The sequence below is a fragment of the Papilio polytes genome, unplaced genomic scaffold (genome assembly GCF_000836215.1).
Source record: "Papilio polytes unplaced genomic scaffold, Ppol_1.0 DF824047.1, whole genome shotgun sequence".
Taxonomy (NCBI): domain Eukaryota; kingdom Metazoa; phylum Arthropoda; class Insecta; order Lepidoptera; family Papilionidae; genus Papilio; species Papilio polytes.
Window position 1 is genome coordinate 6,123,738 of NW_013525157.1, and position 14,812 is coordinate 6,138,549.

At 35.0% G+C, this 14,812-nt stretch overlaps 1 long non-coding RNA gene across 1 annotated transcript in view; it reads left to right on the forward strand.

The window, feature by feature from the left end:
* The first annotated feature begins 2,771 nt into the window (after positions 1-2,771).
* LOC106100836 overlaps positions 2,772-14,812 on the forward strand; it is a 24,060-nt gene continuing 12,019 nt past the window's right edge. Inside the window, exons 1-3 of the long non-coding RNA XR_001225462.1 lie at positions 2,772-3,104; positions 4,570-4,708; positions 4,935-5,104. This is a non-coding gene — a long non-coding RNA (uncharacterized LOC106100836). The remainder of the gene's footprint in view (positions 3,105-4,569; positions 4,709-4,934; positions 5,105-14,812) is intronic.

Sequence of the window (14,812 nt, forward strand, 5' to 3'; positions counted from 1 at the left end):
GTTTAATTGATATGTAACTTTTAATTCGACAGCATTACGTCATCCTGGTTACGGTAAATGGCCTCGTAATGGTATTATAGGTATGGTGCTTTGATTTTGTTTAATGCTTACTTGGAATATTAACGTCAAACAAGATTATGTAACGCAAATCTGTAAGTTTTAAACAATGCCGTTAATTAACTCACTTGTATAATTTCAGCAATATGCCTTTTGAAAAACTTTTCTCAACTTAGTTTTCTTGTATTAATTAAATATTGTTTATTATTTCATTGTACAATAAACGTACGTTGCATAAATATGTGAATATGAAATGTCTTCCACTTAAACGTTTTGTAATTGTATTTAAGACCGTTCCTCAGTTATCAATCTTTGTTGCAGGGTTATCACAATTTGTAAAATTCTCAAACACTTAAATATTTATTTTGTACATTTTTATATAACAGAAAAATTAACGACGATGATACTGAATACAATAATAAGAATAACTTCACAGTAAGAGTATGTCAATGGTGTACAGTATCAAATTTTCATATACATACATGCTCATTTATGTAATTTAGAACATGGTAACATAATTTTAATTGATTATTGTGTCATTTTCCTGAAATGATAAATGGTAGCCCTATAACGTGGCAGTCACGAGTAGAGCGCACACGGCGCGGCGGGCGCGGGCGCAGGGCGACGCGGAAGTCGCACACACTTCCGCGTGCCGCCATCTTGCCAGTCCGCGCCAACAGAGATTCGCGCCATGCCCGCCGACCGCCATCGCCACAACCTTTGACTTTTAAATGACAGGACCTGACAGGCGTATACGCTCTCTGTCCAAAATAAAAGTGAATAGTAAGATTTAAAATTTCTTAGTATCGTGCTCCACAATGCAAATATGTTAGTTTTTGCGTGCGTTCATAAAGACGTAAGTAGCAGCATGATGCTTCACCGCAGACAAAAAGTATCAGAATTTATGCAGTTCAACGACGGCTCTTTGACTAGTCCGTTTCTTAATATTCAAAGTGCAGTACACATCCATGTACTTCGGAATATCGTATATGATGTTTAATTTAAGTGCACGTCGAATTATAATACGTCCTAATTGATAATGACAACGTTTTACATTGGCCGACATACAATGTCGTGCAGTGATAATGTCGCCGGCTAATTTCAGACAATTATTTTAGCTAATATAAAGTGAACGTATGTAAACGCTCGATATAGTTAGAGCAACATTATTAATATAACTATGAATAACTAGTAAAGTGCATAACTAGTAACATTCTTTTTTTTTTAACAGATCTAGATTACACTTTAGTGGAAACATATTGTTTTTTTATGTCTAAATGTCTGGGAGTTTGTATGGTATATATCCATTCCATTGTTCTTTATTAGCTTAAATGAATGATAAGTTACCTTTTGATTTTTGTATAAAACTGTACTATCATTGCGGACTACCGTTATCGGTAATCAATTGGCATACGTTTGCAAATTCTCGTTGATTGCATCGATATCGCAACATTCGAACTGATTTACATGTAGCATTGCGTGATGTGAACAAAACCTTCCCCTCACCCTCTCTTTCTAATTACGGAATATCGCTGTGGAACAAAAAGAGATGACCCACTTTCGGGACCGGTCGTACGAGATCGGGTGCGCACCGTTGCACGTATTACGTGTTAGAAGATGGGTTGCCATGTCTTACTAGGAAAGTCGGATAATCTTATATAAAAGCAAAAATGTGAGATAACGTTCGGTACATGTTTATTAATGAAACATACGTACATAAATACGTTTTATGACTAAATATTTTATAGTGAGTAGCTCGATATATATATTTTGTTAACCTCAAATCAGCCTATTGATTTACGATCATCAGTCACAGACAATGTTCTATTATTTAAAATAGCTTAAACCTTTTCTCAATTATAGTAACTTATTATACTAAGTAAATCTTAAGACTTGAAATTTTTGCATTGTGCAGGTCAGTCGTAAGTCAATCACTCCATTTGAAAATCGTTACTTGTATGTAGAAATATGTGATAATAGTCCTAAAAAGAGAAGTGCCATGGTAACCCTCACCAGAAGATGGGGTTATACAGAACGAGTGCGCTCAAGTAACGGATCATATCGATGTGAATTTTCTCGCCCTAATAGCTTTTTGCTTTGCCTTCAGATTTTACACGATCGTTGTGTAATGCACATATAACATACATCGCAATTGCAATTACTTCTTAATGTTTCTATAAAAGATTGCTAAATAAAGATTCCTTCGACTTTGACATCGAAAGATGAAAAAAAGGAGAGTACCCTATGTAAACAATAAACAATCGGAAAAATCAATCTCAAAACTTATTAAGTTCTGTGGTTATGTTTCTTTTATTGTAACACAATAAAGATAATTGGTCGCTATCAGTTCCCGTTGATTTCATAAGAAAATGCGTTATAAGTAGTTAGTAAATCTCGACTTAGGTAACTCGGTGCGTTTCCGAGATACGACTTCGGCGAATGTTGCCTCCACATTAAATAAATTCTGTGTCGTAACTTTACTATTCAATGCTAAACGTATGTCTTAATATTTCCCATTTCCTCGTAGGCGTTAATTAATTTAATGTATAAGTAAATGGTTGCAATTTTATGTCTGTCCTTACACTTTTAAGACCTTATCCTAATTAGTTAACCATTGTAATGATTTGTATAGATTTGATAAGGCAGTAACGCAAAAAGTAATTAAATAGATCTCTAAATTTTCAGTGGATAAAATTGTAACCAGTGGACGATTTTCATAAGTGCAAAAAATACGAAGAAAAATCCGCTGCTGTATTGCACAGTGCCACAAGTCCTGCCGGCATACAATGCACATTGTAATGGAGACATTTAATTGTATAACAATTATGATTCATTTAGGATGGTCCCACGGCACCTGCGTAAGGAGGCGGAGGAGGGGTGCGGGCGGGGTGCCGCGGGCTACGTAATCCCTCCGCAACGGCACTTCCTGAACGTGGCGCAAGGCTTGTGCGAATGTCGGCCGAGCATTTCGCGCCACTTTCGTAATTCGTTGCGTGGACCGACCGACCGGCCGGCGCGGCCGCCCCGCAGGAAGTAAAAGTTCGAAGGTAAGAAAGTAGGTCTCCGCTGTAATTGGCAACGTGCCTGCATACTGATGTCCACCGCGGTATAAATAGGTTGCGAGCACCTGCGCCGCCCGCGACACCAGCGTCCCACCGATAAAGGTTAACTTAAGTATGCCATAATTAACTAATCGTTGCATTACAAACGTTGTAACGTAACCGGCGCACGCAATTCAGAGCGCTATCGGACGGTTTAGAAGGGGAAGAAACAGTTAAGCGGTAATGATACGGCCGTCGATAGAGCACGTATGTTACGCACTTTGACTACTATGACATAAGTTGCGTAGGCGACCCGGGCGCCGCGAACTGGGCCGCGAGAGATGCGCTGCAACTAATTGTTTGCGCAATTCCAGACGGACTGTGCGGAGCGCCCTCGCTGCCTCGCGTCGTCGCCGCACGAACTGACCACATTTATGCATATTTAATTACATCATTAAATTCTTAAGGAAGTATTATGTGCGATTTTTTATAGAATAAGAAAAGGATATTGAAATCCATTTTTGAAATTATTAAAATCTTCATCTCAATCTTCACTTACTGGTTTTTTTGGAATTAGCGTCAAAATATAATCTTCGCCTCAAAAAGTAAATTTTAACTATTTATATTAAAAAATATGTACCTACCCCAATTAAAACCTATATTACGTACCCGAATAAGATGTTAAATTCAAAATAATTTTCGAGTCACAAAAAATATCCGGCAAATGTTAAAGAAACAAAGAATCGAGGACGAGAAGTGTTAACAAGAAAAGCGTGAAAGTGGTACGAGGCTTGCAACAGTGTGAGGTTGCATCAGAGACGCAGGAAGTCGAGGCGGTTGAGTCAAAATGGCGGAGGTGGTAAGCGGGCGCTGAAGAAATTGGGAGGCTAAATTGCGATACAGGAAGCCACGCTATCTGATGAGCTAGCTCGCCGCGGCTTGCGAAACTTGTGCTCCTATGTGTACATTATAATTCTGACACTAATCCTCGTGGCCCGGCATTGCAAAACACTTCTCTGGGTGCTATTGCGCTTACGTTTGATTTCTACCTTCCAATCATCAATTTGCATGGTGCGGATAATTTTATAAATTATCATTCGATGTTTATGTGTACAACGACCAGTGAGCATTATATAACAGTGAATACTAATTAACTATGATTTAATTATTTATTAATGTTTGTAGGTCATCTATTTATGACAATGTGTACAAATTATTACTGTTATATTCCATATGTTTTTAGATGGTTTAATCTTACGCATCCTCTAATCGGTACATTAGATACAAGGAATTAGGAAATTCAAATAATATTAGGTAAACACTAACAAATAACAAGTTCTAATGATAAACAAAAATTGGCACACAGTTTCGTCACCGGCGCAACAAACAAGTGGTAAACGAAAATTCTAGTTTGTGTCGGAAGTTAAAGAGGTATGTGGAGCGAATGTAGAAATTCACTTTTATGTTTCAGTAATTCAGGAAACTGCGGCGGTATGCGGGCGCCTTGTGAAACCCCGGCGTCGTCCCCGACTGCACCGACTGCCCGAATGTCCGAGAACTCGACTGCCCGACCCGCCGCGTGATACTTGTATTTTACATGTCTAGTTTTGGTAGATATTCGTTGTGCATATCCGTTTCATAATCGTCGCAGAAACATACCTCGTAAACAAAGTATTAAGAGAACAGAACTCCCGAACAATGAAAAGCTCGTTATCTATAAAAGCTTCGGTATGAATAAATAACAATCCAATTCATGAAGAAAATTTCAACATCAGAAATTGTAATAAAAAGGTTCTAAACAGTCACACAATTTATTTTTGTGGAATGTTGTTAGAGGTCTGGTATAGAAACTCGGCTTTATAGGAAACAGTTTCACTGGCCGGCTATGAAAACCAAGTGGGAGTAGAAAACTTCGGTCGAATTCAAAGGAAGCCGGAAGCCGGAAAAGCGGCAAGGGTTAGACCGGAGACGAGGCCCGTTTCCGGCGGAAGTGTGGCGCCAGGAAGGTGAGTACTGAGCAGATAGAGAGAAGATAAATAAACCGCCGCCATATTGCCGGACGTGAATCTATAAATCAATTTGATTTTGCATGTTTGCTATATAAAACTTCCGTCTCCTGTTTATTTACATACATTGAAAATATTGGTCGTGGTATGCAGTAGTAGACTAAATAAATTAATTTAGGTACCTACGATAACAATTTTATACCTTTCTACATTTCGACGTTGAAGCTTGTTGATTTATCTTTGAAAAATAGGTTTTTACTACTGCAATAGGTTTTGCTTAAATTTTGTGAGTTTAGGAAACGATAGCAAGAAAGTGAGAAGTACATCTTCTATTGTCAACTCGTACTGGCCGTCCGGGTAATTGAAAAGCAATAATAATTAGAGATCAACAGTTTACTAGAAAAACTATTAGTTATTCTAATTACAACTAAGGATTCTTTATTAATCGGAGTTTGTATTTGTTATTTCGCGAACCATTTTAATTATTATATTAATGTGGATTGTTGAGTTGTGAGGTAAAAAAACATGAGTAGAAAAACGAATGTACGGATCGAATCGAATACAAGGAAGGAAACAAGTTGATATTTGGCGTCGTCCACAGTCGCCGCTCGTGCCCCGACCGGTTCTGCAAGTGTTATTCCGAAACCGAGATGACTCTGGACTTTCCGGACACACGATATTTTTACTCATGTCGAGTGTTGCCAGATGTCAGTTTGGAATCTCGACACGTGTGTTTTGTTCGTTTTACAAATATTTTCCACGATATAATGCTGTGAGGAAACAGATTGTCAACACGAATTATCTGGTTTTATAACGTTATAATTTTTTTTAATCACACACAGAAGTTATGTTTGAAAGATTTTTTAAATACTGGAGGTTTTACCTTTGTATTATACTAGTAGATTAAGTATTCTGTGGCATAATTTTTAATATGCAAGTGTTAACATGTCCCATTACTTCACTTAGGCGTCTACATATCAGGTAAATTCGAAACAATTATATGGGCACTCTACGGTCTGGAATACTTGTAACAACGTATCCTTCTAGAATATCTTGATATTAAAAATACAAACATTAAGTATAATTAAGGGTATTCCTTACAATCCTAACTCTTACTAATATTAGAACTGTGAAAGATTAGATGCATGGAGGGGTGGATGTTAGACTTTTGTAGCCAAAACGGCTAAACGAATTCTGATGAAATTTGGTACAGATGTAGAGGATAGTCTGGATGAATATATAGACTACTCACTTTTGTTTTTTTTTTAATTCTACGCGGACGGAGTCGCGGGCGAAAGCAAGTAAATAAAGGGTCCTTACAATGTAGGATTTGATAACGTGCTAAGAATTTCCGGTACGCCCACCGAATTACCACATATGTTGTAATTTTCTCAAAATGGCAACATTACATCGATACCGGAGGACGGCAACGGCTTTTTTTTTCGACGGACATTGCTGAAGGTCACACGGAACATTGGTCTAGCGAGACCTGTTATACCGTCTGATTACGCACGAAGTAACCCGGCACAAAAATAAAAGTCGCACACGATATTAAAACGCTTCGGACGACCGACATTTACATGTGGAATTAGTAAAAATCTTCTTATTACTTATAACAAGAAAAACAAAAGCATAATTCGATTACTGAAGATGAAAATTAATTTTATACTTCTGCCATTTTGTAATAATAACTTAAGAGGTTTTATATTTTTTAGTTGAAGTGCCTAAATCTTTGAGAGTTTTGTTTAAATAGATCGCTTTTATGATTTTATTATTGAAATAAAGATGTCTTTACTTTAATGCCCTTAGTTTGCTCATTATAACAGTAACTTGTAGGTAAGTTTACGTATATCGTTTAAATTACATAAGCGATAGTGGCGTATATTTCGTTGTTGCGATATGTATTGAGATATGAGCGCTAATGCGATTATATTTATCAAGTCATCCTTACGTTATCCGGCATTTGATGACGAATTTTACTGAATTGCGGAAAACAGTTCTTTTACGTTATCTGTAATTCCGACTCTTTGTAGGTACAAATATTACATACGTATTATGTACACTCATTTGCACGTCGAAACATGTTATTTTTCAATCTTGTATGAATATTTGATTTTAAATTTGTATTTTTTGGACTATTAATATGTATATCATCGTCATCACTAACAAAATTTCTATATAGGGACAATTTACCTAATCTCTGTTCTTTAAAATTATAGTCTAAATACTTTCATACTTCGAAGCAAAACATACAATCGGTTGCTAGGAAGGGAACTTCTCAATCGAATTTAACACGTCACCAGCATTTACAAAAACGTTCACGAAAATATCGGAACGTAGGTACGTTGTATCGATAATATCGGAAACATTATATAACATATTTTAAATATAATTTATAACATGATTAAAATACTCGATACTTATCCGGTAATCTTATTATTACGAATATTTGTGTATATCAGATCACTAATAGTGCTTACAGAAATAACAAATGAAATCAAATGTTAAAATCTTTAGGCATTCTTTGCACGAACCTTTTTATTGACTGTAGGTAGAGAGTTGATAAAATGTAAACGTCATCCCATCTTTGATTTCATTAATATGTATATTAAGAAGTTGTTGAATATTTATCGTCGCAGAGAGAACTCTCGATGACCGCTTAGAGGTCAATGTCAGCTGAATAACAAGATCGATTCAATAAGGACCTTTAACAACTCTTGTATAAACGCATCATAATGGTTTGCATTTGTCTCTTTTCAACGTTAACAAAAAGCTTGAGGCAAAAACTTAATTGAGAAATTGTAGTATGTTTCCGTATAATAATATATGCGTACATACGGGTACAGTCGTGCACAAATATACCAATATGTTACATGTAACAGCTGTTCATTTTACTAGTTTTTATATGCCAAAGATTTAAATCATCATCTCCCTGTCTTTATCTTACTCCTGTAGCGTCGCAACAGGTTTATATTCTTAAGCTTAATCTATTTTCCGACATCTCAGTAGTCAGTTCTTGATTGTGTCACCTTTGCAACTGGCCCTTCTCCACTCCCCAAGTAATGCACATATTCTAATATCTGCCTGTTACATTTATTTATAATACCTTGCTAGCTACATAGTGAATAAATTACTTTACAAAGTATTTAAAACTATTTGAGATGGAGTTTTTATAACATTACACAACTAAACCACTAACCTTTAACACTTCTGAAAGCTTCCTCCTTTCAAAGCTCGCTCGGCTATTGTTAGATCGCAAACAGGATATTACGCTTAAAGTAACTTAGGTATTTTATTCAATACTAGTGTTGGAAACTTTTTGTTCAGTATTTTGTCGATATTTTTGTTGCTTTTCCGTTTGGTTCTTGTTTTTGCACGTTTTACACGTAATGCTTTCAAGATTAACTATTTATTTTCATTATTGGTTAGACAAGCACCGTGATTAGATGTATTTATCATTTACAACTTTGTAACGAAATCTTTATAATACATGAAATATTTTTATAGTTACTATAGGTATACCTACTTATTTTACACTTTTGATTGCAAGCATTTTTCAAGTACTCGTATGTTCTATATAAGTTCATCCAGATAATTTACTTGAAATAGTTACATGAGATAATTTATTTTTCAAATAAAACAATCCTATTATATAACCGTGGGATGGAGTTCTTTTCTCAATCTATTTAAAACAAAGAAAACAAACAGACCCGTGCGAATATTTTGCATAGTATCGATCACATACCTAATACTTAAATAATATATTTTGTTCTTCCGGAAAATAACTGGGAAGGAGTACCATTGTACGGCATTGTTGAAAGAAAATGATGTCCACCATGGCCTCATATGGTTAATTGAATACGTTTTTAAAGGAATGCTAAACAATTAGGTATTCTTAAAGTAAACATCAGAATATCTTGTATCAACTTATATTCTTATACTTGAGGCTAGGCTTAACTGAATTATACTTGAGGCTAGGCTTCGTTAGATAATTAAGACGATTGCCACAAAAAATACAACAAACAAGTAAAGAATGTGATGATAGTTTGAACTATTATAAAATATTGAAGAAAAGTGTATGTAGCAATTCTGGCGTAGGAAAGCGACGCAGACGCAGGCGCTGGCGCAGAAGGCATGCGCGAGCGGCGTGACCGCGCGGCCAATTGGCCGAGATTGCGAGCTTCCGTCGCGCCGCTTCCGGCCGATAAAAGCAAGACCGAGCTAAGTGCCGGACTTGCTAACGGTCATTGGACCCAGCCTACCTACTCAGCCGTCTGCGACTCAACAAAAAGACCATCAGACGCTATTGTACCGAACTCCCAATCTAACTACTGTGAGAATCAATTCTGATTCGCAAGTATTTTCAAAATCCCTTTCACGGACTTTAAAGAACCCTGTTATTTACGACTACATTAAGATTTGGGTATAAATTGACAGTCAAAATTGCAACATTATATAGAAATTAACCATCAAATCAGAAACTGGATTACGAAATGATTTTGAACGATTTTATTGCTATGTTTGCTTGGGCAAGATGATTTTACATACGTGTTTTTAATTTTTATTACATAAAAATTTGGCTTTACTTGATTTTTTAATGTATTTAAATGTAAATAGGATACTCATTTAATGATATTGTAAAAGCGGAAAAAGCACAAAAATGTTGCAATTAATGGGATCATTGGAATATGGTACGTTTTTTGAATGGCAACTTTTTGACAAAAGATACGTTGAATGATCTTACGACCCCAGATTTTTCTGTCCATATTTAAAAATACCAGACAAAATATTAATCACGTTCTCCTAAAATTAATTTCTCTTTAGATAAACTAATGACGTTAGGATATTTCTAAGAACAAGAATCAAGAAAAACATAACTTTTTAGTTTTAATTATAGAAATAGTCGAATGACTACTTCGAATCTGTTTGTTTTTTATGATCTTTTATTTGGTGCGCGGTCCGATATATCACGGAAATGTATTTCAAAGTAAACTTTCCGTTGATCAAATATAATTAAATAAAATTTCCGCGTATTCTTATCACAGCGCGGAATCAGGGGGCTCCCGGATTTGTTTCCTCGTCGTATACAATACGAGATAATAATTATCTTAGACATGTATTTTACTCAACATTTACACTAACATATACACATATAATATGAATATTTCGAATAGTTTCATTACATCAAATGTAACTACTTCAATCCTCATCAGTACCGGTATTAAGCTAGAGCGAGGTAGGGTGAACCCTGAAGGCGCCGGACTTAAAGTGGCGCCACTGTCGCATATTATTTTCAGTGTAGCCAAGAGCGCCAGTAATGCTAAAACAGTTGTAATCGAATGTATGTAGAGAATAAATATCTATTCAATGCCTATAATTTTAAAGTGATAAGATAAAAAAAATAACAATATCTAAGGATTAAAAGACAGTTTTTAAGGTTAAGAAAGATATTTGACGTGAAGAATAGTATAATTTTCATGCTAAATGTGCGATTTTTAATTTAATTCCACATATATGATACTTATTGGATGTTGATAAAACTAAGGATGCGCTGATAAGGAGTTTTGCCAATATGATATGGTGATAAATTCTATAAATATAATATAGATACCGATATTGATACATTATTTTATTTTACAAAATATTCCTAAGTGTTGAAACTTTTCAACATGTTAAAACAGAGACAATAAAGTGAAGTTGGGGAAAAGTCTATTCATTATTATTATATTAATATTTGTTAAAACAAAATGTAATTAAGTATATATAAATATAATCTAAGTATTCCTTCCCACATCAAAAAATCAATTACACTATCAAGACTATAAACACCATCATAATTTTACCTGCGTAGCTTCTTCGTACATTTTGACTACAAAACAATAGTAACCCAAATTTGTTTGAAAAAGGTAAGCTAATTAATTAAATAAAGATTAGTTTAAGAAGTTTTAATGTGATTTGCATAAATCTATGATCGATACTTTCCGAGATATCGATAACTCGAACAATTCGTCTTCTGTATGATCGTGGTATTGCACCGGGCGTGCCAACCCTACAGTGCGAAGATGGTAAGGCGGGCTTTTCCACTGTCAAGATTTAATTCCTCAAGGACATAGTCGTGGGCAGATCCTAGTGTAGTATAATAGAAATAAAATTAACTGCTATGTCATAACACAAATAAATTATATTTATAATTCAAGAAATATTCCTTAACATATATTTTTTATGTGCGCAATAGAAAAAAACTACAGACGCGAAATTTAATGTTTATCGGCTCAGGAAATTAATACCATCGATTCCGATATTCCGGATTAAATAATTATATTTGGCTGATATCGAATGCATTCCTAGATAACGTCTAAAGATATTTTATGTAAAAAACAATGATTGGAATATTTGTAATCATAATTACACTTCAATCGTTTCCTAGTAGTTTATCGTTATTATATCATAAGAAGTATGAAAACTTCTGTACCGTAAATTTCAACTGACTTGTAACTTTTATAAAAATATGTATATGTTCAAGAGAGCGAGATAGTTATATTGTTGCTACTCAGATATTACGACAGTAACTAAATCGTAATGTTCATTGTTGATTGAGCGTAAGTGTGGCGTGAATTCGTGATAATATTTATCAAGTCTACTGACGGAACTTATATCGGTAAAATACTGATTGCAAAAATAAAAAGATTATATGAATCATCGGAATATACAGGAAAATATATGTTCTAAATCCAAGAATATTAACAATTTTTTCAACAAAACAGTCAGCTAAATTCTGACGTCAAAAGTCTTAAAATCGATTTGAGGTTTTCACTGCCTGAACACCTGTAAAAAGTCATATCGTTGCCTCGTTTCCTTTCAAAGAAAAGAGTGTGTTGATTTTCTATATAACTATTTTGTCAGTGAAAACCTACGGTTATAGAATTCCTCGATGTACGTTGTTACATGTCCTGCAAAGTATACGTGACGCAGGATATCTTAATGCTTATCGTTGTAACATAGGAATATCATTTGTTTAATAGATTGTAACATTATAATAATGAAATACAAGCACATCATAAATGCGCAAATCATTGTTGTTACAAATATCTAAATCATTACAAATAAATCCTTCCTTGACATGTTGAGAATAATCAGTTGACTCATAACACATGACTGCGACATTCTAGATAGGCCAGTCAATTTTCCACCGTTAAATAGTTATCTTACTTGATATTAAAAATGTGAATGTATAGATGGATGAATGGATGGATGTTTTATAGAGTTCGTAGCCTAAACATCTGAACGGATCTGAAATTTGGTATAGATGTAGAGGATAGTCTGAAAGAAGACAAAAGCTACTACTACTTTTGTAGCGTACGAAGTCGCGGTCGAAAGCTAGTAATTGATAGATTTAGCACTCATTATGTATTCACATATTTTTGTTGACATTTCTGCGTAAGTATTGCGTTAGACACTATCCACTGCTATCTATTCTTCTGAAAACTCAATGATTCTAATTGGGGTAATGAGTAAAGAAAACGTTTAAATTACCTAAATCCTTTTTTTAAGCAATATTTACAATTGTAAGTCAATGTCCTTCATAAAAGATATTTTCTTTTCATCCCTAGTTTCACCGTCCTCGTAACAAATCGTATAACATTCGGTATGTTACGATTTACAAATAAAATACTAATTTATTTATTTTTATTGTACTGTAAATCGATTATTAATGAATATTGGTGGATAGGAAAAAATAAATAATTGTATGTAAGCAGAATGTATCCAATGTAAACAGTATACATACTTGGGGATATTTTCTGGAAGCGTTTGAACTCAATGTGTTAACTGAGCAGATAATATCAATAGTATCTTTCAATCAGCAACAGGTAAATATTTTTCATATAATTTTACGAGTCATAACCATCGCTGTACAATTACAAGTGCGTTTGTGATCGTAACAGTGATTTGGTCACCCTACGAAAAGGAAATAGCTCAAGAGTGTCGAGTCGCGATCGGCTAAGCGGAGCGGAAGTGTCGGCCGTTCCCACGGACTCCATCCGTTAGTTCACCTCGTCTCCCTGTCCCCCGCACCCCGCCGACATGCCTTACACCTCTGCCTTCTTCTTGGAAATAGCTTTGATGAATTCCACAGTGTCAGTGGATGACGTGGAACGTTAGTTGTTTGTTTTTCACTTGGTGCCGTCAATAGAATAAATACTGCGGTGAAGATAATATTTTTATGACAACTAATTTGGTGTATATTCCAAGTTACATATTTTTGCTTGGCTTTAGAAATACAGAGAACAGTATCAATTGCTGTGTATTACTTCTCAGGGTTGCCGTACATTTTCTAAGTTTAATTATGTTAGTTATAATATTACGTAAATTGAATGTACAAGACTTGTTTACTTTGATATGTCAGTTATACGGAACATTGCGACATTCGCATTCTTTTATATTTCCATCGGTATTATAATAATGTCTTAAACATCCAGTTTTCCTTCCTCGTTATGATTCGCAGAATTATACAGATATTGTAACATACTTACTTGATTTCGCGATTCTGTTTATTGTTTTAAACTTTGCGTTATCGACTTTGATTAACGTATTTTCCGTTACACATATTAATTTAATACTAAATTTTCTTGTCCAATTCTTACGGAACGCAATCAAATATGTAATCTCTAAGTTATAGTAGATTAGGGACGTTGTAATATAGATTACGAAATGAATAGATGATTTTTAGCCATGGGTTACTCGACTAAAATTGATGACTTGTAGATCAGTTCACGATTCGTATTGGAAGGGCAGATTAGTTAATCGACTCGCATCTGCGAGCTTATCTAAGCTCCATATGTACCGTCCATAGAGATATGATTTGTTTAAGTTGCGAGTCACCAATCAGTTCGCCTTAAGCCGTTAGCTGCTTATTTAATTCTTGAGCCATCCCAATAAATGTTACAATCATAATACTTTTTATTTAGAATCGCCTTATCTTGTTTTATTTCATTGCCGTATTATAATAGAACTTGTATGTAATGTGTATTGTGCCGAGTTGATTTGAGTGAATGTTTGTTTACATGAGGAATTTGAGTCGGACACGAGTCGGGGTTGGCTGAAGCGACGTCGTTGTTCAAAAATGACGGCCGCAATAGGTCAGCTGATGTCATTGTTTAGTCTACAGCCCAGCTAGCGCCGGATCGTTGCTACGTGTTTCACTTTAATACTGTGGAAGCATTGTATTGCTTTGCCAACTACGTAATTACAGTTTCATGTAATTGAATTAAAATACTTACTAGTTAGAAGTTTTAGTTTTAACTTATTAATTTCCTGGTGGCTAACGATTTTACTTAATAATTAATTTCAATGCAAGTTTTCGTTTCCCATTTAAGCGTTTCAATTTAAGTATTTCAAATTATTTTTTTTATATTTGGTTGGCAGCAGGTCGCAATGATATGGTTACCTATGTCTTATAGAATTAGGCATCGTCAGGGGACAGGCAGGAGGGAACATCTGACCTCCCAAACCCCCTAAAAAAACAAACTGTTGCGAGAAACTATAATGTCTTCTATTTCTATAGAAACTTACAAGCCTTCTTCCGCCCCTTGCTCATTGGTTTATCCCCATAGATCTGGCTGGCTACACCAATACTTTTAGGTTCATGCTGAGTACCGTGATACTCGGTCGCTGCCGTTGCGTGATAGAAATTATGTTTGACAGGAATGT